Genomic DNA, 23,671 nt, shown 5'->3' on the forward strand with positions numbered 1-23,671 from the left:
TAAGAACCGAAATGGTTTAAAACATCTTTCCAATGGTTACTAAGCCAGAATCCATCTTCTCGGTTGAAATTGTCTCTGTGCTTGTATATGTGGATGGCCTCATAAACGAATCTCTCATGGTAGCCGGTTGGCTTGCAAAGAACCTCTGTCTTGGAGAAGTCAATGTCATGTGAGCCCATTGAATTATAACAGTGATCTGCCATGGCAGAGGAGTTCGTCCTACCTTGTTTCAAGTCTGCTTTATGTTCGCGGATGGGGTCCGATATATGTCGTATGGTTTCTCCAATGTAGCTGCTACCACAGAGGCACTTTAGTTTGTAAACGCCCGGGTACTGTATGTCTGGAACCACATCCTTTACAGATGGAACCAGATCACGGATTTTTTGTACTGTGTTGAATCGGACCTGGATCTTGTGTTTATTCAGGATTTTGTAGATATTTTTGTGACCCCCCCAATGTACAGTGAGGGAAAAAAAGTATTTGATCCTCTGCTGATTTTGTACGTTTGCCCACTGACAAAGAAATGATCAGTCTATAATTTTAATGGTCGGTTTATTTGTGGTGAAGGTTGTTTTGAAAACGAGCTATGTAGCTCATTGGGCCTCACCTGGTAAAATAAACATAATTTAGTGTGTAGGTGAGTGAGCGGTGTGGGAGTGAGTGCATACGTGTGTAGGTGAGTGGGCGGTGGGTGAGTGAGATATTGGGTTAGAGATATAGTAGTGGGTGGCTTGCTGAGTGGGTGAGTGGCTCGGTGGTTAAGTTAGTGGGTGGTTGAGGTAGTGGGTGGTTTAATAAATAGGTGATTTATTTTGTGAGTGGTTGAATTGTTGGGTGGTTGACTGATGGGTGGGTGAATAATTCCGTGGTAATGGGTGAGTAGATGAGTGGGCGGGTGGTTGGGTGAGTGGGGGATTAGAAATTGAGTGGATTGCAGGGTAAGTGGATGTGTAAGTGGGGTGGGTAAGTAGGTGAGTGGCTGAGGGAGTGAGCAGCTGGTTGGGCGAGTGTGTGGGTTAGAAATTGAGTGGGTGGCAGGGTCAGTTGATGTGTAAGTACTGGGTGAGAAGGTGAGTGGCTCATTGAGTAAGTGAGTGGATGTGCGAGTAGGTGAGTGGATGGATGAGGGAGTGAGTGGGTGGGTGAATTAGTGGGTGGGTGAGTGGATGTTTGGGTGGGTGGATGAGTGAGTGAGTGTGGGTAGGTGGTTAGTGTGTGGGTTAGAAGTTGAGTGGGTTAGTACCTGAGTGAGTGAGTCGGCGGGTGGGTTGGTGAGTTCGTTGTTGGATGAGTGGGTGAGTATTAGTGGGTAGGTATGTAGGTGAGTGAAGAGATGGGTAGGTGGGTTGGTGGGTGCGTGAGTGAGTAAGTGGGTGCGTGAGTGTATAAATGGGTAGGTGAGTTAGTGGGTATGAGATTGCGTGGGTGGTTGGGTGAGTGGTTGAGAATTAATTTTGATGAGTTAGTGGGTGGGTGAGTCGGTGAGTGAGTGGTTGGGTTAGCGTATGGGTAAGTGAGCAAGTGGTTGGGCGAGTGTGTGGGGTAGTGAGTGATTGAATAATTGGGTGAATGAGGGGCTGGGTGGTTGGCTTGGGTAGTGAGATTGTGGGTGGGTAAGTGAGTGGGTGAATGGGTGTATTGGTCGGTGAGTGTGTGAGTAAGTTAGTCGGCACGTGATTGAGCGGGTGGCTGGCTGAGTGCGGGAGAAGATGGGTGGGTGAGTTAGTGGGTAGGTGAGTTGGTGCGTGGTTGGGTGAGTGAGGGGGTGGTTGGGTGAATGGGGGAGTGACTGGTGGGTGGGTAAGTTAATGTGGGAGGTTGAGTGGGTGAGTTAGTGTGTAATTGGGTGAGTGGGTCAGAGAGAGGGGCGCCACTATGGTGAGATATTAACAACCTCACCGAGTATACAGGAAATCGTGTATTCGATTCTGACCCTGCTGCCTGTATATTATGAGTTTTAATGTTTTGCCTGTGGCCTCGTGGATTTTTCTCCGGGTCCTCCAGATTTATCCCTCCGCATTTAGAGTCAAGATTTGTTTAGAAGATTTGGCTGCAATGAATGTCAGCGTGATCAGCCACTTCGTTCACGTATCATTTGTAACCAGATCACTTCTAAAATGTTTTATATAGCTCTGTAGGGCTTACCTGGTAAATTACAAAATAGTTTAGTTGTAGTTTATTGGATGGGTGATTGGGTAGGTGGGTAGTTCGGTGCGTGGGTGGGTTAGAGGTTGAGTAGGTGGCAGGATGAGTGGGTGGGTGAGTAGATAAGTGGCTGGTGAGCAGGTGGGTGGGTGAGTGCGTGAGTTATAGATTAAGTGGGTGGATGGGTCAGTGTGTGATTTGGGGCGTGAATAGGTGAGTGGGTGGGTTGGTGGAGTGTTGAGTGAAGTGGGTCGTTGAGTTAGTGAGTGGGTGGTATGCAGGGGGTTCGTAGGTAAGTGCTTAAGTTAGTGGCTGGGTGTGTTGATGAGTGAGTGGGTTTCGCGATTGAGTGGGTGCCATGGTGATTGGGTTCATGAGTGCTTTGCTGGGTGTTTGAGTGGGTGGGTGGGAGGCTGAGTCAGAGTGGAGCGCCAGGGTAGCAGAATGTTAACTCCCTCGCCATTTGTATAGGACATCGTGGGTTCGATCCCGATCGTGACGCCTGTATATTTGGAGTTTGCATGTTCTCCCTGTGGTTGCATGGATTTTTCTCTGGGACCTGCGAGTTTTTCATGCATATTTAGAAATATACATTTAGAGGCTTTGGCTGCTATAAATGTCCACGTGATAAGCCACTTCTTTGAGCTATCATTTGTTTGCCACGTCGTTTCCGACAAGGATCTGTATAGCTCAGTGGGCCTTACCTGGTGAATTTAAAATAATTCAATTGTAGTTGAAATATTTAAAGTGAATAGGTGGATGAGTGGGTCGGTGGGTGGCTGGTTTAGTAAGTGAGAGGTTGGATGAGTGGGTGGGTGGTTGAGTTGTTGGTTTAGAGATTCAGTACGTGGCAGGGTGAGTGAGTGGGTGGCTTTACGAGTGGGTGGGTGGATAAGTCAGAGAATGGGGCGCCATGGTGGCTAGGAGATGTTAACTACCTCGCCTGGTATATTGAACTTCGTAGGTTCGATCCCGACCTTGATGCCTGCTGTATATTTGAAGTTTGCATGTTTTCCCCGTGGTCGTGCAGGTTTTTCTCCAGTTTCTCCAGTTTTTCCCTGCACATTTAGAAACATGAGTATTTTGAGCATTTGGCTGCTATAAATTTCCATGTGATAAGCCACTTCGTTAGGCTATCATTTATGGCCAGGTCGGTTCTGAAAAATAGCTCTGGTAAAATAAAAAATGGTTTCATTTAGAGTCTACATAGGATTGACTTCCCAGGAAGTAACACACATTGTATAAACCCCAGAAGAATATTGTTTTGAGTCACCCAAACCAGAATGTAAACTGATGTATTCGTATTTTCAAGCGAGGTTCTCGGCCACAGACCACCTGGACAAATATGATGTAGTTTAGTTTGCATATGAATTATTACTTAGGGTTTGTTGACATGATAAAGTTAATGTTTTCTTTGACAGGTCTATTGTGTTGTACACTGACAGGGGCTCAGGCTTGTTGGGGCAGCATCTGGCTGAAATGCACCTTCACAACAGGAAGATTGGAGAGAGGCTTCACAAGGAAGAGAAAACTATCGGTATTGAATCATGAAAATGTAAAACATGTGGAAAACTAGGCCCACCGATCCAAACCTAGCATCATGTCAACTATGTATTATGTTGACATTCCTTCGCACTGAGAGTAGGCATGCTAATCGGATCTAATGAATATGTGTAAACAAACACACATTTCATACAGCTGTTTATTAATCGTAAAAATCAAGCGATTGAGCTAGTGAATGAGATAGACACATGCTGTCATTATTTCATACATGAACACAACACACCTAATCACATTCATCTCTTTGTTTTAGCCATCTTTGTGATGAAGGGAACTGTATTGTTCATGTGTGTGCAATGTACTTTTCAGAATATGAATTATGTTGGGTAATATGAATTATGGCTATGAAAAGTGTCTGTATTTAAGTCCATCAGGGCAAACTCTTCTGCAAAGGAGACTTAGAGCATTCAACATTGTGTCTCTTTATATTTTTGATAATCGCAATATTTTGATTTAAAGCTTTCGTGACTGCAGGGATTCATATTCTTGGTTCTTTCGGTAAAGTCACGTGGAAGGGAAAATATAAAATAATATAAGTAAAACATTATATAATACAATTTTCACGAAGTTTCAGCCACAACGCAAGCCGACGTCCTCAGATGAAGAAACAGAGCTGTCGGAAAGACAGCGTCTTAATGAACACTGCCCAGTGTTCACTGTCCAGTGTTTCTTCATCTGAGGATGGCTGCTTGCGTTGTGGCCGAAATGTCGTGAGAATTTTATTATATTATGTTTTATTTGTATTATTTCCCTTCTACGTGACTTTGCCGAAAGAACCAAGAATATAATCGCAATATGTTCAGGAGATAAATGTCAAGGTCTGCTAGCCAAAAGAAGGCTTTAGGAGAGAGTTCATGTAGTTTTGCTATTCATTCATTAAAGGGCAATAGAGTAAATGCTAAAATAAATGTTTTCAGCTAATGTTTTATATACACTAGATTTACAAGTCTATAATGTACAGAAAATACCATGGTTGGCCAGACCATCGCTCGGCATTTGCATGTGGCTCCTGGGCAGTTCAAGTGTGGCTCTGCAGAGGCGCTGCTAATTTTTAACTCTTCAATTTAACTTTATATTAAGTGAGAACAATCTGATATCGGAGGCAGGCCATGAGTACTCCCAGGGCACTCAGATTTCTAAACTCAAAATTCCACAGCCAGTCGACACGAGTCAACTTCTGTATGGCTAATCTTTATCTCTTGTGGCTCCCGTGGCCATCTGAAGATTATGGTATGCTGCTGGTAGGGTCAGGAAAGTTGGTCACCCTTGGTATATAACTGTATATGCGTTGATGATTTTGTGCAATGTTCAGCTGCTCCGTCACGACAGGGGTCCCAGTCAGTTTGAGACTGCTAAATTAAGGTTCTCATGTGCTTTACAGATTGATAAAAATTTCAGTCTTGAATTTCTCCCAACAGGTATGGACCCTGGGCAGGAGGATGTAGAGTATGTGGGTTTCATACGGCTATATGCTGTGGTTACATCCCACATGTGATCTCTGCTTTAAAGTCATGAAACTGGTTGTAGCCCATTTAAATTTTAATATACCCATTTAACACGTAGGCTTTCGGCCAATATCATCCGTAATATCGTTTTTTTTTGGGTTAGATCGTTGAAATATAAATGTCGTTAAACCCGCCACCACCGACACAGCCAATTCGTGAGGTTTGTCACATAAACAGAACATTCCAATTCGTGAAGGGCTCACAAGTGACGTCATCACATCCATCCCTCCAAGGAATGAAACAGGAGGATTTCTCTACGAATTTGGCTGTCCACCTAATGATGATAGTTGTAATTACTGGCGAAACGTCACTCAGATTGTAAATGTTGTGGATTTTCTCTCCAACACTTCGGTTTGCTGTACAAGTAGCGGATTGGCATGTTCCATTTACGTGACAACCTTACTAATTGGCTGTTAGGTGGTGGTAGCTTTAACGGTTCATATATTTTTATGCGATCTAACCCAGAAAAACCTATATTATAGATTTAATATACCCTTTTGTTGAAGGACAGCCTGGGTGACCAAAGTTTTATAGGAACGGCAATAATGTTTACTTGATTAAATTAGGTTTATCATGGAGCGGTGAAATCGGCTGTTGTTCAGATGTCAGTCTAATTAGTATTACATCGTAGAAATATGAGAGTCCTTTGTGTAATAGTCTATTATCCACTGATGATGGTAACGTTGGTTTAAGGTTACATTTTAAGAAGAACTAGATTGGCGTACATTTTATCTTGTGTAAGTACACAAATTTATAAAACAATATATTTGATTAAAAAATGCATATATTTTCTTTCATTGCACACAGTTGTACCATTGATAACAGGGCACACAGTAACAACTGACATGACCAGATGTCACTCAAGTTACCTCAGAGATCGATCTTGCATAACCAGTGTTCACATAATCAGTTATGTTTTCGCTAATTACCAATTACACTCAGCCGGGTTTGACAGACTTGTATGAATGTATGTTGAACTTCCTTTCCACCGTACAGAGCCAACCGTGCTAAACGGAGGTGCGGGAATTAAGCGCAGAACCTATCGTTAGGATCAATGCTGTTGTAATTTTTTATGAGGATATCAATTGGTGGCTAAAATGAGATGTTCAAAGACTACAGCATGATAATCGGTACATGACATGAGTGTCGAATTATGTCTTAAGAATTACCCAGCCATTTGTACATGAAATTCAACATTTCTGGGTGACATCTTAAGTCCGTGTTCTTCATTGCAAGGCCCGCGGGCTGGTGGCAGTCCCTGGTGTCCTTTTTACTGCGGCCCCTGACGTGCAGTCCGACAATACACACAAGTGAAAACACCCCATCATGCTGTCAAACCCCCCAATGGTTTCAAATGTGAGGTGGCTCTTTCACTGATAGTCTTATTCGCGAAAGTGGCCCCCCTCCGAAAATGAGTGAATATCACTGTTTTAGGTCAAGGATTGGCCAAATAAAGTAGGTATTATTTGCTTATGTTTTTAAATGTCTGTAATAAAACTATATTTATGCCACCAGCTGAATGAGTGGCAGGAGGACTGGGTGACGTTCGTCTCACGGCAGCGACTGCAGCTTCAGCTGGACATGATAGAGAAGGACTACGGTGAACGGGGAAACCCGCGAGCTCTGGTCTCGGCTTCAGGTTCGTAAGCTGTTTCACTCTTGCCCTTAACCCTTTCCTGTTCCGAGACGACTGCTCATTTCAGGATGGGTCTCATTCACCACCGAATCTCGGAACACGCAAGCGGTTCAGCGGTAATTTTATTTAGAGAGGCATAGCGCTGTTGTTTTTAAAGACATTGTACTCGCCGCAGAGCACCATAGCGACAGGACAGCACTTTATTATAGCTGGTACAAAACTGTGCTACACACCTTCCCGCACGGCCTTGTGGGATCCTCGGTACTAATAAAGTTATTTAATATTTACTTCCTATTACGTTCCGATTACGTTCCGATGACGTACACGAGATTCAGCGGTGAACGGGACCCACCACGCAACTTGCAGTCATCTCAGAGCAGGAAAGAGTTAATACATGCAGCAGTGTAGCTCATCATGTGCACAGCCATATGGGAAACCCATTTGATCGCAGTGGGTTTTTGAGGTGACTTTAAAGGTAAAGTGGTGTTTCACACGCAGGCTTTCGCAACCAATATTATTCATGATAAAGTTTTTTTTGGCTTAGATCGTGTAAGTGTAAATGCGTCGTACACCCACATCCACCCAACACAGCCCATTAGTAATGTTTCTGACATGAACAGAACGTGCCATTTATGTTATTGCTCGGCACTCTGGTGTGTTAGAGAGGAAACGCAGAAAATTTTCAAACGAGTACGACCTTTCGCTGGTGATTACACCCAGCATCATCAAGCAATTGCCAGAAGCGTTCTGGCTTCTGGCAATTGCCTGATTGCAATTGGAGTGGGTGTACGACGCATGTAAATTTATGCGATCTAACTCTAAAACAACGTTATCATGAATAAAGTGGTGTTGTTTTTTGCGTGGTGTGCAGCTTCGGTTGGGGGAATTTTCCGGGACGTAGAGGTGGTTCCGGCACTGCTCCACGGTGACCTATGGACTGGGAACGCTGCAGAGATAAATGAAGGGCCCGTCATCTTTGACCCAGCCTCCTTCTATAGGCACTCGGAGTACGAGCTTGCCATCGCTGGGTAAAAAAAAGCTACAAACCAAAACAATAGCAGCAACTGCCGTTCACTGCCCTGTCTGTGGCATGCAAGGTTCATTCGTATAACCTCAGTGTGGCAAGGGCTGGCTCATTAAATAAATAACAGAGACCAGGTAGAGTTGTGGTTGAGATCTCTACATGCCGAGGTCTCCACCCTCTCTATTTGCTAACTTACAAAGACTCATCCTTCCTTGCTAAGGCTTTTTGGGCAAATCCTGTTAAAGCTGATACGGTGCACAAAACAATAGTGGAACGATAAAACTCGTATTTATCCACGGCGCTCGAGGATGCTTGAATGTTCCAGAAACTCAGTTTGTCGAACAAGGAACCCCTGGTTCAGAGACAAGTTGCCACTGATGTGCTTTACCAGGAATCCAAGCTGAAGATAATTCATTACACGTCAAATGGAATTCAAACCCTCAGAGCTGGGATATGCTTCAGTGAACAAAAACACATTTGACATGTTTACTGAGCAGCCATTGGTGACCAAGTTGAGACCACAGCATTCCTGCCCTCAATTCGCAGGAACGTTTGTTGATAGATGGCTCACTGAATTTTGAACGGAGGACCTCAATGGCATTGGCTCGGTGCTCTGACATTGAAATTAACCTCGAGCCACTCAATTACCTGCATTACGTTGAATTTGTTAAAATGTTGTTCATTGTTATGTTGTTCGTGCTGGAACAGCAGCATTGTAAGATTTTGAATGTTTGGTGTTGTTTGGGTACAGGATGTTCCAGGAGCTTTAGCTGCATGCTTCACTCATCCTACCACGCTCTCATCCCAAAGTCACAAGGCTTCGGCAAGAACCAGAAGCTCTAGCAACTCTTCCACTACCTGAACCACTGGAATCACTTTGGGACAGGATACCGAGGGTCATCCATCTCCACCATGCGCAGTCTCCTCAAGTGAATGAACGGTGCAGGAAATCGTGGGCTATGGTGTATGACTAAAAATTCTTATCGGCCATGATATACATTGTTGAATAAAGGCCTTCCCTAAGCCACCACTCAATCTCACAAAACTAGTCAATTTAAATGCTGTGCAATGTCCTAGGCATTCCACGCGAGTGTGACCGGGGGTCCCTTTGTTCCACATCCTGGCCGTGATCTCCACTCGAAAACTGGGTCAGTTAATGTCCGAATCAGAATTTTTAATTAGGCTGGACGAATCTGATGAGCTATCCAGTCGGGGCGAGTCAGAAAGTTACAACAACAATACAAACAGATAGGAGGGCAAAGTAAAGGAACGAAGCAAATTTTGACTTAACTTTCGTGACTGCAGGTATTCATATTCTTGGTTCTTTCGGTAAAGTCACGTAAACAACAAACAAAAACAATCAAATAAAGACCGCTTGTGTTGCGATTGAAACGTCCTGGGTTTTTTGCTTTTATTATTTTCAATTTATTTTTTATTTGTTTTTTTATTTAATTTGAATTTTATTTCTTGTTTTCTATTTACGTGACTTTACCAAGAATATGAACGCTAAGCAAGTCATGAAATAAAAATATATAAGAGTTCAAATTGCATTAGTGCATTAATTCCTGCCAATTTTTTTTTTATCACCAAATGCTATTTTGGGCAATGCAGCATAACAAAAACAATCCCAGATGTTTGACTAGTACCAGTTACAGTGTATGTTTTTGTTGTTGTTTTGCTATGGGAGTAAACCCATGCAGAGAAAGGGACCAGAATTAGGAAAGCGGAGCCAGGCACTCCTTCAGAAGATGCCATGCACGGGCGTGACCACTGCACCACCCTGACGCCCAAACAAATGTAATTCAAATAATCTACAATACTGGCAAATAAACCCTATTAGTATCAACCGAATGTCTGGACAATCTGACCCCCTCTACACAAGCAACAGCTGAGAGTCAACGCTGTGATGTTGTGCGATTGGTGCAAGCGACCCATCGTTGTGTTTTAATGTTGAGCGGTTAAACTTGCACTGTTGTGGGGTGATGTCAAGGCCGATGGCTGCTTCCAGTGGTGTCAAGATGAGCGTTTTGAAGAGGCTCGCGAAGGATGATACTTGGCAGTTGGGTGCAGTCTCCCTCCATTAACAACAGAGGGCAGAGGAGCGACGCTCACAACAATTGGCTGAGCACTGGGCGGATACAACGCATAAAGTCGGCAGCAAGTTTATCTCGGGGAGTTGACCCGCACACGACAACTGGGTCTGTCCCGCGTGTTCACGCTATAACGCGGTTGCCTTCATTTAGGGAACGCGCACCGCCATAAGGCGACTTGTGAGCGGTCGACGCCGAACTACTTTCTTGAGCTGCGCGGTTGAGCGAGACGGTAACGCGGCAGCGTCCCCTCAAGTTATTTGTAACCCAATTCTGACTGCGCGTGGACATTCATTACGGGGGAAATAGTTTGCTTAGCGCGGCACTTTTCAGGAATGCATCTACTGCGTTAAACGAGGACCCGCCATACAGGTGCTGTGCACACTACTCGGAATCAAAATCCGAAGCGCTATCAAGCTTTCACTCACAGGTGTCCAGTAAGAGGCGGTGGGGGGGGTCACCAAGTGACACGCAGCTTGACCGTGGAGTAGACCGCGAGGACGCCAACGTCGCCTAGGCAACGTCGCCCCCCCCCCTCTGACTCTGCCTGCCTCGCTCTGTGCACGTGAGGTGCCAACCACGTGACGCGGGACACTGCGCGTGTTGCGTCACCGCTCACCGTGGGGGGCCTCTCCGCTACGTCCACATCGTACAGTCGCACATTTATTAATAGTCACACTCTTAATCATGTTTATGGTCATCGTCATTAAAGGTGAGTTTAATAGTAATACTACACAATGCGTGCATTAATATATACGGCATGAATAAAACGCACCTGTAAATATCGTAAGTAAGTTTGACCTGACATTATTGCACAACAATTGCCCAGCCACCGTGGGATGTTTATCCTCCAATGTGTATCTGGCTCTGACCTGACTTATATAAAAGTGCAGCTCTGCAATTGCTTGGTCACACCACCGCTGGTGATTAGACCTTCATGAGAGCGAACTCTTTATGAGTATTTGGTCTACTTTTCCATATAACAATAGGTTTTACCCTTTCTGGCAATACAACAGGTGTCAAGATGTTAAAACACCAAACAGAATCCTTATAAGGAATCCTGTCTGCATTAACCACACGTACTTGTGGTGAACATTCTTTGAAACTGATTAGTCCACACCAGGAAGGTCCCATATTCTACTTTTCCACGTTGACCAGGCGTGTTGGAAGAGCCGACACACCTGGTCAACGACTTGCCGATCAGCTGTGGTGTACCCATTTAGCGACCTCTGGTCTGTGAGTTCAGTTTACTAACCATTAACAGCATGGCAGCTTTCTAATTGGCTTGTGTGACAATTAACCCATGTCATTATCTCTTGCACAGCCTGAAATAAGTTTTGGCGTAAGGGAAGGAAATTATGACTCACCCACCTGCACCTGCCTTGTGCTCCCAGACACCTAAGGACCTTACTACCGCTGTGAGACATTGACGGGCGTAGACCTCTGCATGGCGATGATGTATTCACGTCGTTCCTGCTGTTTCTCTTTTGCTAGGTGATGCAATTGGTGTGCCAACACCTCCAGATGCAGTTCCTGCAGGACATGGGCATTCGGGACATGTTCGTTTTGCCTGTGATGAATGAGTTTGTCCGAACACACAGGGAAGTCAGCCTGTTCGAGGTGCGTTTCCCATGTTTATTTCACTCGATTGGTCGTCTGTTTGCAAGGTCATGCTGTGCCCAGAGGTCACCCACTGAGTTTTTTTACGGTAACATTACCGTCACTTGGGTTTGGTGATCGATTAAACAGGGCAAAAATATTTGTAAGAAGCGTAAACATGGCAACGTGATCATTGTCAGACCACGGAGGACCTTCAGAATGCCGAGTATGATCTTTAAATTGATCCTGGACTCGTTCGGTGGATATTTGAACAATTTGAATATTGGGGCGATATTGTCTTGCTACGGGTCTGAGTGAGAAGTCTCCCAGCGGTTTTTTGAGTCCATAATCGAGATTTTTGGGTTAGAGCACGTAAACATGCACTCAATGATACACTAAATATGCACTATTTATATATACAGTGAGGGAAAAAAGTATTTGATACCCTGCTGATTTTGTACGTTTGCCCACTGACAAAGAAATTATCAGTCTAGAATTTTAATGGTAGGTTTATTTGAACAGTGAGAGACAATAACAACAAAACCCAGAAAAACGCATGTCAAAAATGTTATAAATTGATTTGCATTTTAATGAGGGGAACAAAGTATTTGACCCCTCTGCAAAACATGACTTAGTATTTGGTGGCAAAAACATTTGTTGGTAATCAGAGGTCAGACGTTTCTTGTAGTTGGCCACCAGGTTTGCACACATCTCAGGTGGGATTTTGTCCCACTTCTCTTTGCAGATCTTCTTCAAGTCATTAAGGTTTCGAGGCTGACGTTTGGCAACTCGAACCTTCAGCTCCCTCCACAGATTTTCTATGGGATTAAGGTCTGGAGACTGGCTAGGCCACGCCAGGACCATAATGGGCTTCTTCTTGAGCCACCCCTTTGTTGCCTTGGCCGTGTGTTTTGGGTCATTGTCATGCTGGAATACCCATCCATGACCGACCCATTTTCAATGCCCTGGCTGAGAGAAGGAGGTTCTCACCCAAGATTTGACGGTACATGGCTCTGTCCATCGTCCCTTTGATGCGGTGAAGTTGTCCTGTCCCCTTAGCAGAAAAACACCCCCAAAGCATTATGTTTCCACCTCCATGTTTGACGGTGGGGATGGTGTTCTTGGGGTCATAGGCAGCATTCCTCCTCCAAACACAGCGAGTTGAATCATTCAGATGTTCATTGGCAAACTTCAGACGGGCATGTATATGTGCTTTCTTGAGCAGGGGGGCCTTGCGGGCGTTGCAGGATTTCAGTCCTTCACGGCGTAGTGTGTTACCAATTGTTTTCTTGGTGACTGTGGTCCCAGCTGCCTTGAGCTCATTGACAAGATCCTCTCGTGTAGTTCTGGGCTGATTCCTCACCGTTCTCATGATCATTGCAACTCCGAGGTGAGATCTTGCATGGAGCCCCAGGCCGAGGGAGATTTACAGTTCTTTTGTGTTTCTTCCATTTGTGAATAATCAAACCAACTGTTGTCACCTTCTCACCAAGCTGCTTGGCAATGGTATTGTAGCCCATTCCAGCCTTGTGTAGGTCTACAATCTGGTTCCTGACTTCCTTGGAGAGCTCTTTGGTCTTGGCCATGGTGGAGAGTTTGGAATCTGATTGATTGCTTCTGTGGACAGGTGTCTTTTATACAGGTAACAAGCTGATATTAGGAGCACTCCCTTTAAGAGTGTGCTCCTAATCTCAGCTCGTTACCTGTATAAAAGACACCTGGGAGCCAGAAATCTCTGATTGAGAGGGGGTCAAATATATAACATTTTTGACATGCGTTTTTCTGGATTTTTGTTGTTTGTCTCACTGTTCAAAAAAACCTACCATTAAAATTATAGACTGATCATTTCTTTGTCAGTGGGCAAACGTACAAAATCAGCATGGGATCAAATACTTTTTTCCCCTCAATGTATGCTAAATTCTTCTGTTGATATGTAAATTCTGACTTTAACATAGCCACTTCAGTGACCAGTTACATGCCAATTCGTCACATTAACATTATGCTAATCTCCCAGTTACATGCTAATTTCTGACTTTAACATCATGCTAATCTCTCACATTAACATAGCTACTTCAATGCTAAATCTTTCTGTTGATATGTAAACTCCTTTGTCAAGGCGCTCTGCTCCTCCCACCCAGCTTAAAATACGCTGCCAAACTTAGCAGTGTTCATTGGAGCGCTGTCTTTCCGACAGCTCTGTTTCTTCACCCGAGGACGGCTGCTTGTGTTGTGGCCAAAACGTCGTGATAATTTTATTTTATTATGTTTTATTGTTATTTTACTATTTCCCTTTTACGTGACTTTACCGAAAAAACCAAGAATATGAATCCCTGCAGTCACGAAAGCTTTAAATCGAAATCAACACACGTGGTACGAAACAAGTATCGTATGTTATAAGAATAATATAAACAAGTAATATTCACGGCAATGGCAGTGTTGTTCAGCGTGCCCTGCTGTGGAAGCCAGCCACATGAGTTTGATAACCAGTCATGCCTAGTATCAGTGGAAAGCGAAATCTGAACTGGTTCAATGCTTCACTGATACTGAGCAGTATGGAGTACTAATAAGTTAACCCGATGATACATTATTATTTGGCAATGCTGTTGCTGCGTTGGCAGTGGTGCCCAAGAACAATTAACTAAAAAACTCACATTAGTCAGTAATGTTGTGGCCTCAATAGACACAACATTATATGCAACGTTTCGGGCCATGGTCCGTCTCCCATTTGTACTATGAAAAAGGGCCATTGCCCAAAAGTCTACATTTTTCCATATTTATTTAATTTTAAGGTCATTGTTATTGACGAACGTGTTGAGTTCCCATGATAATTAAGAACAGATTTTGGTAAGAAAGGTCCTGTTACTATGATGAATGTATCCTATAGACAAACATACAAATTCATCACAGGGTTGCCTAAAGCTTGCCAATAGAAAATAATGCCGATTAAGTTGTGGGCACCCGACATTCACTTGCCCTGCGGCCACTCCCTCAATGACACGAGTCGCATCGACTCAGGGTCCCGCGGGTAGTTCCACGACTCGGTGGTCCAGGAGAGTGGCACGAGCGATGCGGGCATCAGCTGGGCGCCACAGGGGCAGCCACGCTTCGAGTCACTCGCACAACTCCCTGTTCAGCACGACGTGAACGCATTGCCAGCCTTCTGATCTATGTGGCTTTTCCGAATGAAGCAAATTGTCACTGATAATTTAGCACATTTGCTATGCTATTTAAAAAAGATATAGCGATTCATTTTATATAGCGTCGTTCATGATAGTTGCATCTCAATTGCTGAGGAGCCAAAGACCAAGCTGGAATATTGCAAGGGAGGTGAGCCTGCGCCAACAATTGCCCTGCATTTCTATATATGTTCAGATGTTGCCAGCCAATTAGTGAGTGTGTATATATGTGGAAGGAAACTGGAGCACACAGATAAGTCACTGCTGAGTGCATTAAATCACCCTTTGTGAAATTTGTTTGTTTTTAAGAGGAGAGCGGAGTCTTAATGCCATGTCCTGAATGCGCCTTCCACAACAAAGTCCTCATTCAGGATCCCAGTCCCACAACATTTCAAGCCTGCCTCTCAGTTCTACTGCTCTTTGCACTGCACATTTAAACCTACTTATTGGGCCTTCTGATATGCCTTCTTTGGTATCATGACATGCCATTTCCTATACCAGCTCATTGTAATCATCGCTCCATCATGCCTCCTTGTCAGTCAGTAAACTTCTAACATTGGTGTCGTGTGTGTCTGTTGCAGGGATACTCTGGGGGGCCCTTTGTTTGCCAGGACTCAAACGGCCGCTGGTTCCTTTCTGGAATCACCAGCTGGGGCGTTGGCTGTGCACGGGCTTACCAGCCAGGTGTCTAGTGCACAGTCGCCAAGTTCATGGACTGGATTCACCAGAACATGCAGTTGTCTCTTACACATTTCTGCATAAGCAGAATACTATAGATCAGGGATATAAATATTATGGGAACTATACATCAAAATAATTAATTAAGGCAATAAATATATATTTTTCAAAAACTGATTTAAAGTTAATGTTAAAAGGTTTATTTAATGAGCTGAATACTATATTTTAACTGCACCATAATGCAAAAAAGATTTCCAAGTGAACACGGATTTTGGGTCAAATCAGAAAAGTATTTTTTTTACATGCGTTGTCAATAGCGTTTTTATCTTTTGGGTTTGCCACACATGTCAACGGGCCTGGCAAAGCAAACATGAGCGTGATGTTGGCATTGGCAGGAGATGAAGACAGCTTGCTATTTTTCAATGTTGCTTAATTCTTTCAAAACTGACACAATGGACAATGAATGCACTGTCTAAATATTTGGCCCAACCTGGTTATACATGATAGCAAAGTGAGTGTTGTCCAAACTATGTATGATACATTTATATTCTTGTTATATTTTGACCTAGGTCATCAACTCGCATCTCCCATACATTAATTGCCATGGATGTTGAGCAGTAGGGGTACTCAGAGGGGGTCTATTGGCCTTCTAGGAGACCACTGCAATGATCGGTGCATGTAGAAGGGATGATGGGTTCCACAGGGAGAACGTCCTTCACAGAGGTTGTCTTAGAGTGTCCATGGCAAGGTTATTGGTGATTATCTTCACCTCCCCCGGTCACAGTCCATGAGTTTGTGAGTTTTGCTTTACTAACGACATGAAAACAAGACTGGTTTGCACAAGGAGCCTGCAAAAAATTTAATTTAGAAAATCTCATGAAATGTGATGCATGGCACTTATCTGAGACGCCCCTTATCTGAGAAGCCCCTGTGCAAATGGCGTGATATCAAAACCATTATAGTGAACTACATGACGTGTGTAAGAAAACTATATAAACATCTATTGGAAACATTTCATGAAAATATGTACAAAAATGAACACGTTAATAGTGTTTCATGGTATTCCAAAAATCTAGGCATATTTGATTGGTTAAGATGGTTTACTCGTTGGGATGATAAATGGCAATGATCCTTCATCATGTAAAAGATTGTAAGCTGCTTTCAAAAATATATATTTTTTGAAGATCGTATTCACATTCTGCAACAGTCTATTTTCGACATCAAACCATAATGTGTCTGTCGACTGCTACTAAGCATGCATCAATTTCCAATTGCAATCGGGTGAACAAACATTGAAATGTGTCACATGTTCGTGTCTGGGTGACTTTTGCTTGAGATTAGGGATCTTGTGAAAAAAGTTATAAGACTTTATATGAAAACCTCCTCCACAGAGGCCGATTTTGACACTGTTGGTACAAGTCATCAGAAAGTCCAATTAGCTCCATCCACATCCTTCTGAACCACATAATTCCATCTCTTCTAGCCTATAACACATCCATTTAGCCCCATCCAGCCAAACAAGCTGTATCATGGGACCTTATCCAGAATCAAAGTGTGAAAAATAATAAAAGGTTTCATCCTTTCTGGCAGTAAAGCAGGAAGTGGTGTTAAAATGTTCAAACAACCAATTAGAAACCTGTTGCAAGGAATCAAGTTACTGCATTAACCACACGGTACCTGTGGTGAATATGCAAACAAACATGCTCTGATAATATTTGCATTGTCTTTGAAACTGATTGGCCTACAGAGACAGCCTTCTTTATGAACTAGTCTCACCACCAGTGTCAGACCAGAGATCGCCAAAAGGCGAACAGTACAAAGGCAATGCCACACGTATCGGAGCATTTATAGCTAACCACTGTGCCCACCGCTCCCCACTCACTCGGTGTGCTAACCGCGGTGCCACCACTCCCCCCTCATACAATGTGCAAACCACTACGCCACCAATCTCCACATTCTCACACAGTGCGCTCACCGCTGCGCCACCGGTCCCCACTCACATCTAGAATATGAATTAAATATCCACAGTCATCGTTTTCTGATTTCCGAAATAATTGTTCCCGAAATAATACGAGTTGCATTTCATTCAACATTGGGAAGGGGTCTGCCCTTCGTTTAAGGCCCTGGCTGCTTACAGAATTGTCCAGACTGTTTTGCCTCAGCAGCTTTCCTCTTTTCTCCCCCTGATGACGATCGCTTGTGTTGTGATCGAAACGTCGTAGTTTTTTTGTTATTTTTTTAAATTATTTTCTTTCAACCTATCTACGTGACTTTACCGAAAGACCCAAAGAATATGATTGCATGGATGTTTATGAGGTCTGTTGCCGAGGGTTTCAAAGTGGAGGCCTCTCTCAGTACATAAGAGTGAGGGGTTGTAGGTTTCGGCTTGGGTCATGGGTACGGGTTATTTTTTTGGCATATTTTAAACAAAAATCGAATTCCAATGTGGATATTGTGATGTTTGGATTATTGACGGTAGAATTAATATTATTGCGAATATTTCTTATATTCTCGTTTTATGGCACTGATTATTGATGTAAAAAATAGGTTCAAATTTAAAAACGGCATGCAAAGAAGGTTACAGTTAATTATGAAACAATTCGCAACTGTTGATGTATGTGTTGTAGTGTATGATTGTCTGCGCGACTCAATTTCTGAGGATCTCACATTTATTTCTATATTATTGTACATTTTACAGTAGTACTATAAAAATAAAATGAAAAAAATGTTAGATTTTCACCACAAACTAGGCTACAATGGTTATGATGTGATAATTAGATTTTCACCACAAACTAGGCTACAATGGTTATGATATTGTGATTAGATTTTCTGCCACCAAATTACAATTAGATTCGTTGCTTCGCATATTCCCTGATATTTTGTTTAGACCGCAAGCATGTATCCATTTAAACTTTTGCTAACTAGCTTGTTTATGTCATCTAGAATATGAATACAATTTTCACCATCGTTTTTTTTTTATTTCTGGGACAATTGTGCCCTAAATAATAGGAGTTGCATTACATTCAGATCCTGGCTGATGACTTAGTTGCCTCCAGTCTGTGATGTCAGTCATGTGGGTGGTACCTTTGACATCATGATGTCTATGACGTCATGCACCACGTGTCATTCATATTGGAAGAGCTGCGTTATTGGTGGCTGTGTTTCTTGCCTCAGCTAAAATAAGCGTGATATTATTTAGCCTCGTGGTTATTAAAGCCTCCACTACTGTTGATGAAACTGAAATTAATCTCAGGAGTTGTCAGCCTGCACATCATTTAACCGGTGAGCCTGAAAGGGGTGGTTTAAGGATTATTTGCGTGTTAATCGGGTTTATTATTGAAGCTTTCAAGGGTGTGGGGGTCTCACTCACTACATGAGCATGAGGGGTTTGGGGGTTTAGCTTAGCTTAAGGTAACGTGTTGTAACAAATACTTTTGAATATACAATTTTAGCATATGTTATCAGAAAATCAAACTGCAATGTCGTGGCTATTATGATTCTTGACGGTAGAATTAATATTGATGTGGATATTTCTGACAGTCGTTTTATGCGACTGATTATTGATGTAAAAATTAGTTTCAAATAGAAACGGCATGCAAAAAAGGTGAACATTAATCATTAAACAATTCCCAATTGTTTATTTGTGTTGCAGTGTATGATCATCTGCTTGACACAATTTATGATTTTCTTTTATTTCTATAATATTGTAAAGGTTACAATCGTTTTTTCATAAGATGCCATTTTAAAAATATAATTTTACATTGTCACCACAAAGTAGACTCAAATATTCATAATATTGTGGTAATTGGATTGTCTGCCATCAAATTAAGACAATTAGATTCGTTACTTGGAATATCGCTTCATATATTGCCGTTTCTAACATTGTTTAGACCGTAACCGTGTAACCATTCAAAACGTTGATAACGAGCCTGTTTAAGTCATCTAGATTACGAATAAAATGTACACAATCATCATTTTCTTATTACTGGGACAATTGTGCCCGAAATAATCTGAGTTACATTATATTTAACATTAGGAAGGGGTCTGCTGTTCAGGTCAGATCCTGGCTGATGACGTAGTTGTCTCCAGTCTGTGATGACAGTCATGTGGGTGGTACCTTTGACATCATGATGTCTATGACGTCATGCACCACGTGTCATTCATATTGGAAGAGTTGTGTTTATTGGTGGCTGTTTCTTGTCTCAGCTAAAATAAGCGTGATATTATTTAGCCTCGTCGTTATTAAAGCCTCCACTATTGTTGATGAAACTGAAATTAATCTCCGCAGTTGTCAGCCTGCACATCATTTAACCGGTGAGCCTGAAAGGGGTGGTTTAAGGATTGTTTGCGTGTTAATGGGGTTTATTATTGAGGCTCTCAAGGGTGTGGGGGTCTCACTCACTACATGGAGCATGAGGGGTTTGGGGGTTTCGCTCAGCTTATGGTAACGTGTTGTAACAAATACGTTTAAATATAATTTTAGCAAATGTTATTATGAAATCAAACTACAATGTCGTGGATAGTGATTTTTGGATTCTTGACGGTAGAATTAAAATTGATGTAGATATTTCTTACATTGTAAAAATTAGTTTCAAATAGAAACGGCATGCAAAAAAGGTGAACATTAATCATTAAACAATTCTTAATTGTTAATTTACGTGTTGCAGTTTATGATCGTCTGCTTGACACAATTTATTATTTTCTCTTTTATTTCTATAATATTGTAAATGTTACAATAGTTTTCATAATAATGCAAATACTCCTGCATTTTGTCTTGTTATTCAACAATTATTTAATTGATGGAAAACATTGTTTGTAAAGCAAAATTATGTAAATGCATTTACAATTAAATAATGTGCAACTGGACGCGATTATTTCGCATTCTAGTTTTTAAAAGATGCACAACCGGTGATAAAAGTAAAGTTAATCTCGTCAGTTGTGAGCCTGGTCTTCACATCTGAAAAGTGAGCCCGATACGGGCGTTTTAAAAATGATCAGGGATTGTTGTTAATGATTAGGGGTGAAAAGTTGTGGTTATGGGCTACAGGCTGAGTTTTAGTGTTTGGGGATAGAGTGAAGGGTTAGAGTTCAGTTATAATTAGAGGTTGGAGTTTGCCATAGGGGCAAGTGTGATACAGTTACGGTTTAGGAGTTAGAGGTACGGTTGTGTGTTAGGGTTTGTGTATTAAGGGTTAGTGTTCGGTATGAGGGGTTAGGGTTGCCTATCAGGTGTTCGGGTTATGCTTGAGTAATAGTATTGTTGTTTGGGCGAGGGATATTGCTCAGGTTATTCGATTGGTTGACCTCTGAATAGATTACCCGTTATGTTCCCGATTTCATCAGGTCTCAGAAGCCAAGCAGGGTCTAGCTTGGGGAGTGATTGGATGTCCTAGCATTGGGTGGCCACCACGTGCTATAGATGGTGTAATAGCCATTGTGAGCATTCCTAGGGCAGTGCAGAAATATATTTTCTTTTGTAGTCTCCCCGACCTTCACCAACCCACACTGACCAGCGTTTTAAAGTATGGTTACATAACCCTCATCATCCATGAGGTATTGAGAGGCCTCTATCAACCAGTGGATTAATACAAATGGGTTCTACATGAACATGGTTAAGTCTGACGATTATGTTCAATGGAATAGTGGATTGGAATAAACATGTGTGAGTGGGTGAGTGAATTAGTGAGTGAGCGGGTGCACAAGTGAGTGAGTTGGAAGTAAGCAAGTAAATGAAGGGGCTTGTAAATCAATATGCACAAGAGTGAATGAACTGGTACTGTGAGTGGGAAATGGTAATAATTGAGAGGATGAGTGATTCGTTGAGTTGATAAATTTGATCCTTGTTCCAGCCCCTCCAGGCCACCACCATCAAACAGACACAACACCGACACCATGGACAGACAACTTAAGTGGACTGATATCTTGGAGCACTGAGAGTAAGTTACATATACCTACATAAAATAGTTTGTTAGAATCAGAATATTTATATATTCTGAAGGATTCTGATGAGTTAAACTTACTTTTCACAAATTACTAGGAAATGCAGAGGAGAACTCCCTAATAATGACATTCAGTAGAACTGTCTTGGTGGGTAAGGGATTAGACACTGATCCAGCATGGCAGAGAACGTTGGTTAAGCTCTGGGTTTCAGCAACCTATAATTAAACTAGGGTCTCAAGTTTATGGAATGAATGATCTCAACATGCTCACAAAAACATGACATGTAAAGTGTTAATGCCATGTGATGAATATTTCTCAATAGCAGGGCCTGTAGTGTGATGAGGTAACTAGAGGGATCTCAGAATGAGTTCTGTGAAATCTCCATGTGCTTCGTTCTCTAATCCATCACTCATCCTTTGAATGAAATGTCTGTGCTCCGTAGCCCGGAAGTCGCAGCTCCAAACGACCACGTGGGGGGACATGGACAGAGTTTACCCTTTCTCGAACCAAAGTGACAACAATGGCGACCAAAAGGTGTGTATGTGGTCGGTGAGGGTCAAAGACACCATCCCTACACGATAGCACACCATGCCACCACACGATCAAACTACAACATGACTACACATCACCAAACCATCTCTCCACACCACCTTTCCCATCATACCACCCCACCATCCAGTCAATAACCCATCATAGAACCTCACCATGTGTCTACAGTCTACACCATCACATGACAAGATCTCTCCATAACATTCCAACACATCACATCTAAATACCACCACATCATCTCCCGACATCACCCCATCTTGCCACCATGTCACGCCATATCCCACTCGTGCATGCACATCAATTGGTCTTTTTTTCAGGCAGTGACGCGACCTCAGTCTGTGAGCTCATTGGAAGGTGCTATTCCAGTTGCCCACGATGAGCGCTGCTGTTAGATTTTTTCCAGATTATGGGCAGCTAGATCCTTACAATGGAACATTATGTGGCACCTATTGCCCGTGATGAATGTTGATAACAATCGCCACTAAAATTATTGCAGTTGATCAAGACCTTAATGGGGTTCATGAGGTCTGTGGGGTCGATAGGTGTCTGTGGGAATATATGAGGGTGTAACATGTATCATTAGTTTGTAGGGTTTAGGTGAATTAGGGGTTAGGGCTACATTAATGCTGTGTTCAAAAGTACTGATTGGTAAAGGTATTTTTTAACATCGGGTGATTGTGTATATGTATGTGTGTGCTCGGCATATTTGGATGAGTCAATATACATGTTTGCGTCCATGCATAAGTGTGCGAGTAGGCATTTGTGTATGGGTGGAAATGCATGTTTGCGTGCGGGTATGATTTTGTGCATGTGTGCATGTCTGAATGTTCTTGTGCTTATCGTTGCGCATATGTATGAATGGAAGCAGCTCAAGTGTAGGCGCCCCAAGAACCAGAGGAGCATTCGGGAGGTGAATAACCTCGGCGAGGTGAAGCCTCGAGGAGGAGAAGCGCATCACCAAATTGAAGCACCACTGCCTCCTGACCACGGCCGCCAGCACCACCGCCAGCACCACTCCTGTGCAGGGCCCAATCACACTGCACATTGGAGAAGATGTCTTTAGAGAAGGAGCCGCCGAGCCAGGGTAAGCAACTCTGCGTGTGTCCTGTGTGTATTTATTATTGTTTACGCAGGATAAGCATCACCGAGTCTCAAGACCTTTTTTCAGCAGGGTCCTGCCAAGTTTTGTTAGTAATTGGGAACAAATTTGCTGTTGTTTGCTATCCCAATTGAGTGATTTGCATTGCTTATGTGGGTTCAGTTATGGGGAGAAAGCTGCAGAGCCCACCCAGAACAGGGGGAGAGAACAAACGCCACAGAGAAAGTGGCCAAAGTTGGGAATCGAACCCAGATCCCTCTAGCTATGAGGCAAATATGTTCCAGCTCTGCCACCCGCACAAACACAGACAATGCAAACCCCACATGTACATTCGGCGATAGAAATGTTCTCCATAATTGGTTTCTGGGTGAGACCACGTAACAATGCGGTAATACATTCACCATGTAACCCTACATCCACTATTGTTGCCAGACTAATGCCCGTTTCCTGGCCAACTGCCAAGTGTATTTTTACTGCACGAGGATAGCTACCATTGGGAGGAGGGGGGAGCCCCCTTTCAAATGCATTGAGACGAGAAATGCAAGATGTGAGTGGCTCATCACGTGTAAAGCGCTCTGAGATGCCATCAAAGTCAAAGGGGGCAACTTAGTCGACCACGAATCACCATAGATATTTTTTCCACAATCGTGCATGCGTGAAGCGGGCCAGC

At 42.9% G+C, this 23,671-nt stretch overlaps 1 long non-coding RNA gene across 4 annotated transcripts in view; it reads left to right on the plus strand.

Annotated features, from left to right (window-relative positions):
• Nucleotides 1-23,671, plus strand: part of LOC116937171 (uncharacterized) — a 33,106-nt gene that overhangs the window by 8,351 nt on the left and 1,084 nt on the right. For 2 of the 4 annotated variants that reach the window (XR_012940879.1, XR_012940880.1), the window contains exons 2-10: nt 3,591-3,682; nt 6,726-6,849; nt 7,718-7,874; nt 8,622-8,810; nt 11,455-11,580; nt 15,317-15,419; nt 21,263-21,349; nt 21,796-21,887; nt 22,771-22,986. This is a non-coding gene — a long non-coding RNA (uncharacterized LOC116937171). Of the gene's footprint in view, nt 1-3,590; nt 3,683-6,725; nt 6,850-7,717; nt 7,875-8,621; nt 8,811-11,454; nt 11,581-15,316; nt 15,420-21,262; nt 21,350-21,795; nt 21,888-22,767; nt 22,987-23,671 lie in introns of all 4 variants that reach the window. The other 2 variants (XR_012940881.1, XR_012940882.1) reach the window with 2 other exon arrangements.

This window comes from Petromyzon marinus, unplaced genomic scaffold, assembly GCF_048934315.1.
Source record: "Petromyzon marinus isolate PM22_M1 ecotype Great Lakes invasive population unplaced genomic scaffold, UKy_Petmar_22M1.pri1.0 PM_Scaffold_77, whole genome shotgun sequence".
NCBI classification, from domain to species: Eukaryota; Metazoa; Chordata; class Hyperoartia; order Petromyzontiformes; family Petromyzontidae; genus Petromyzon; species Petromyzon marinus.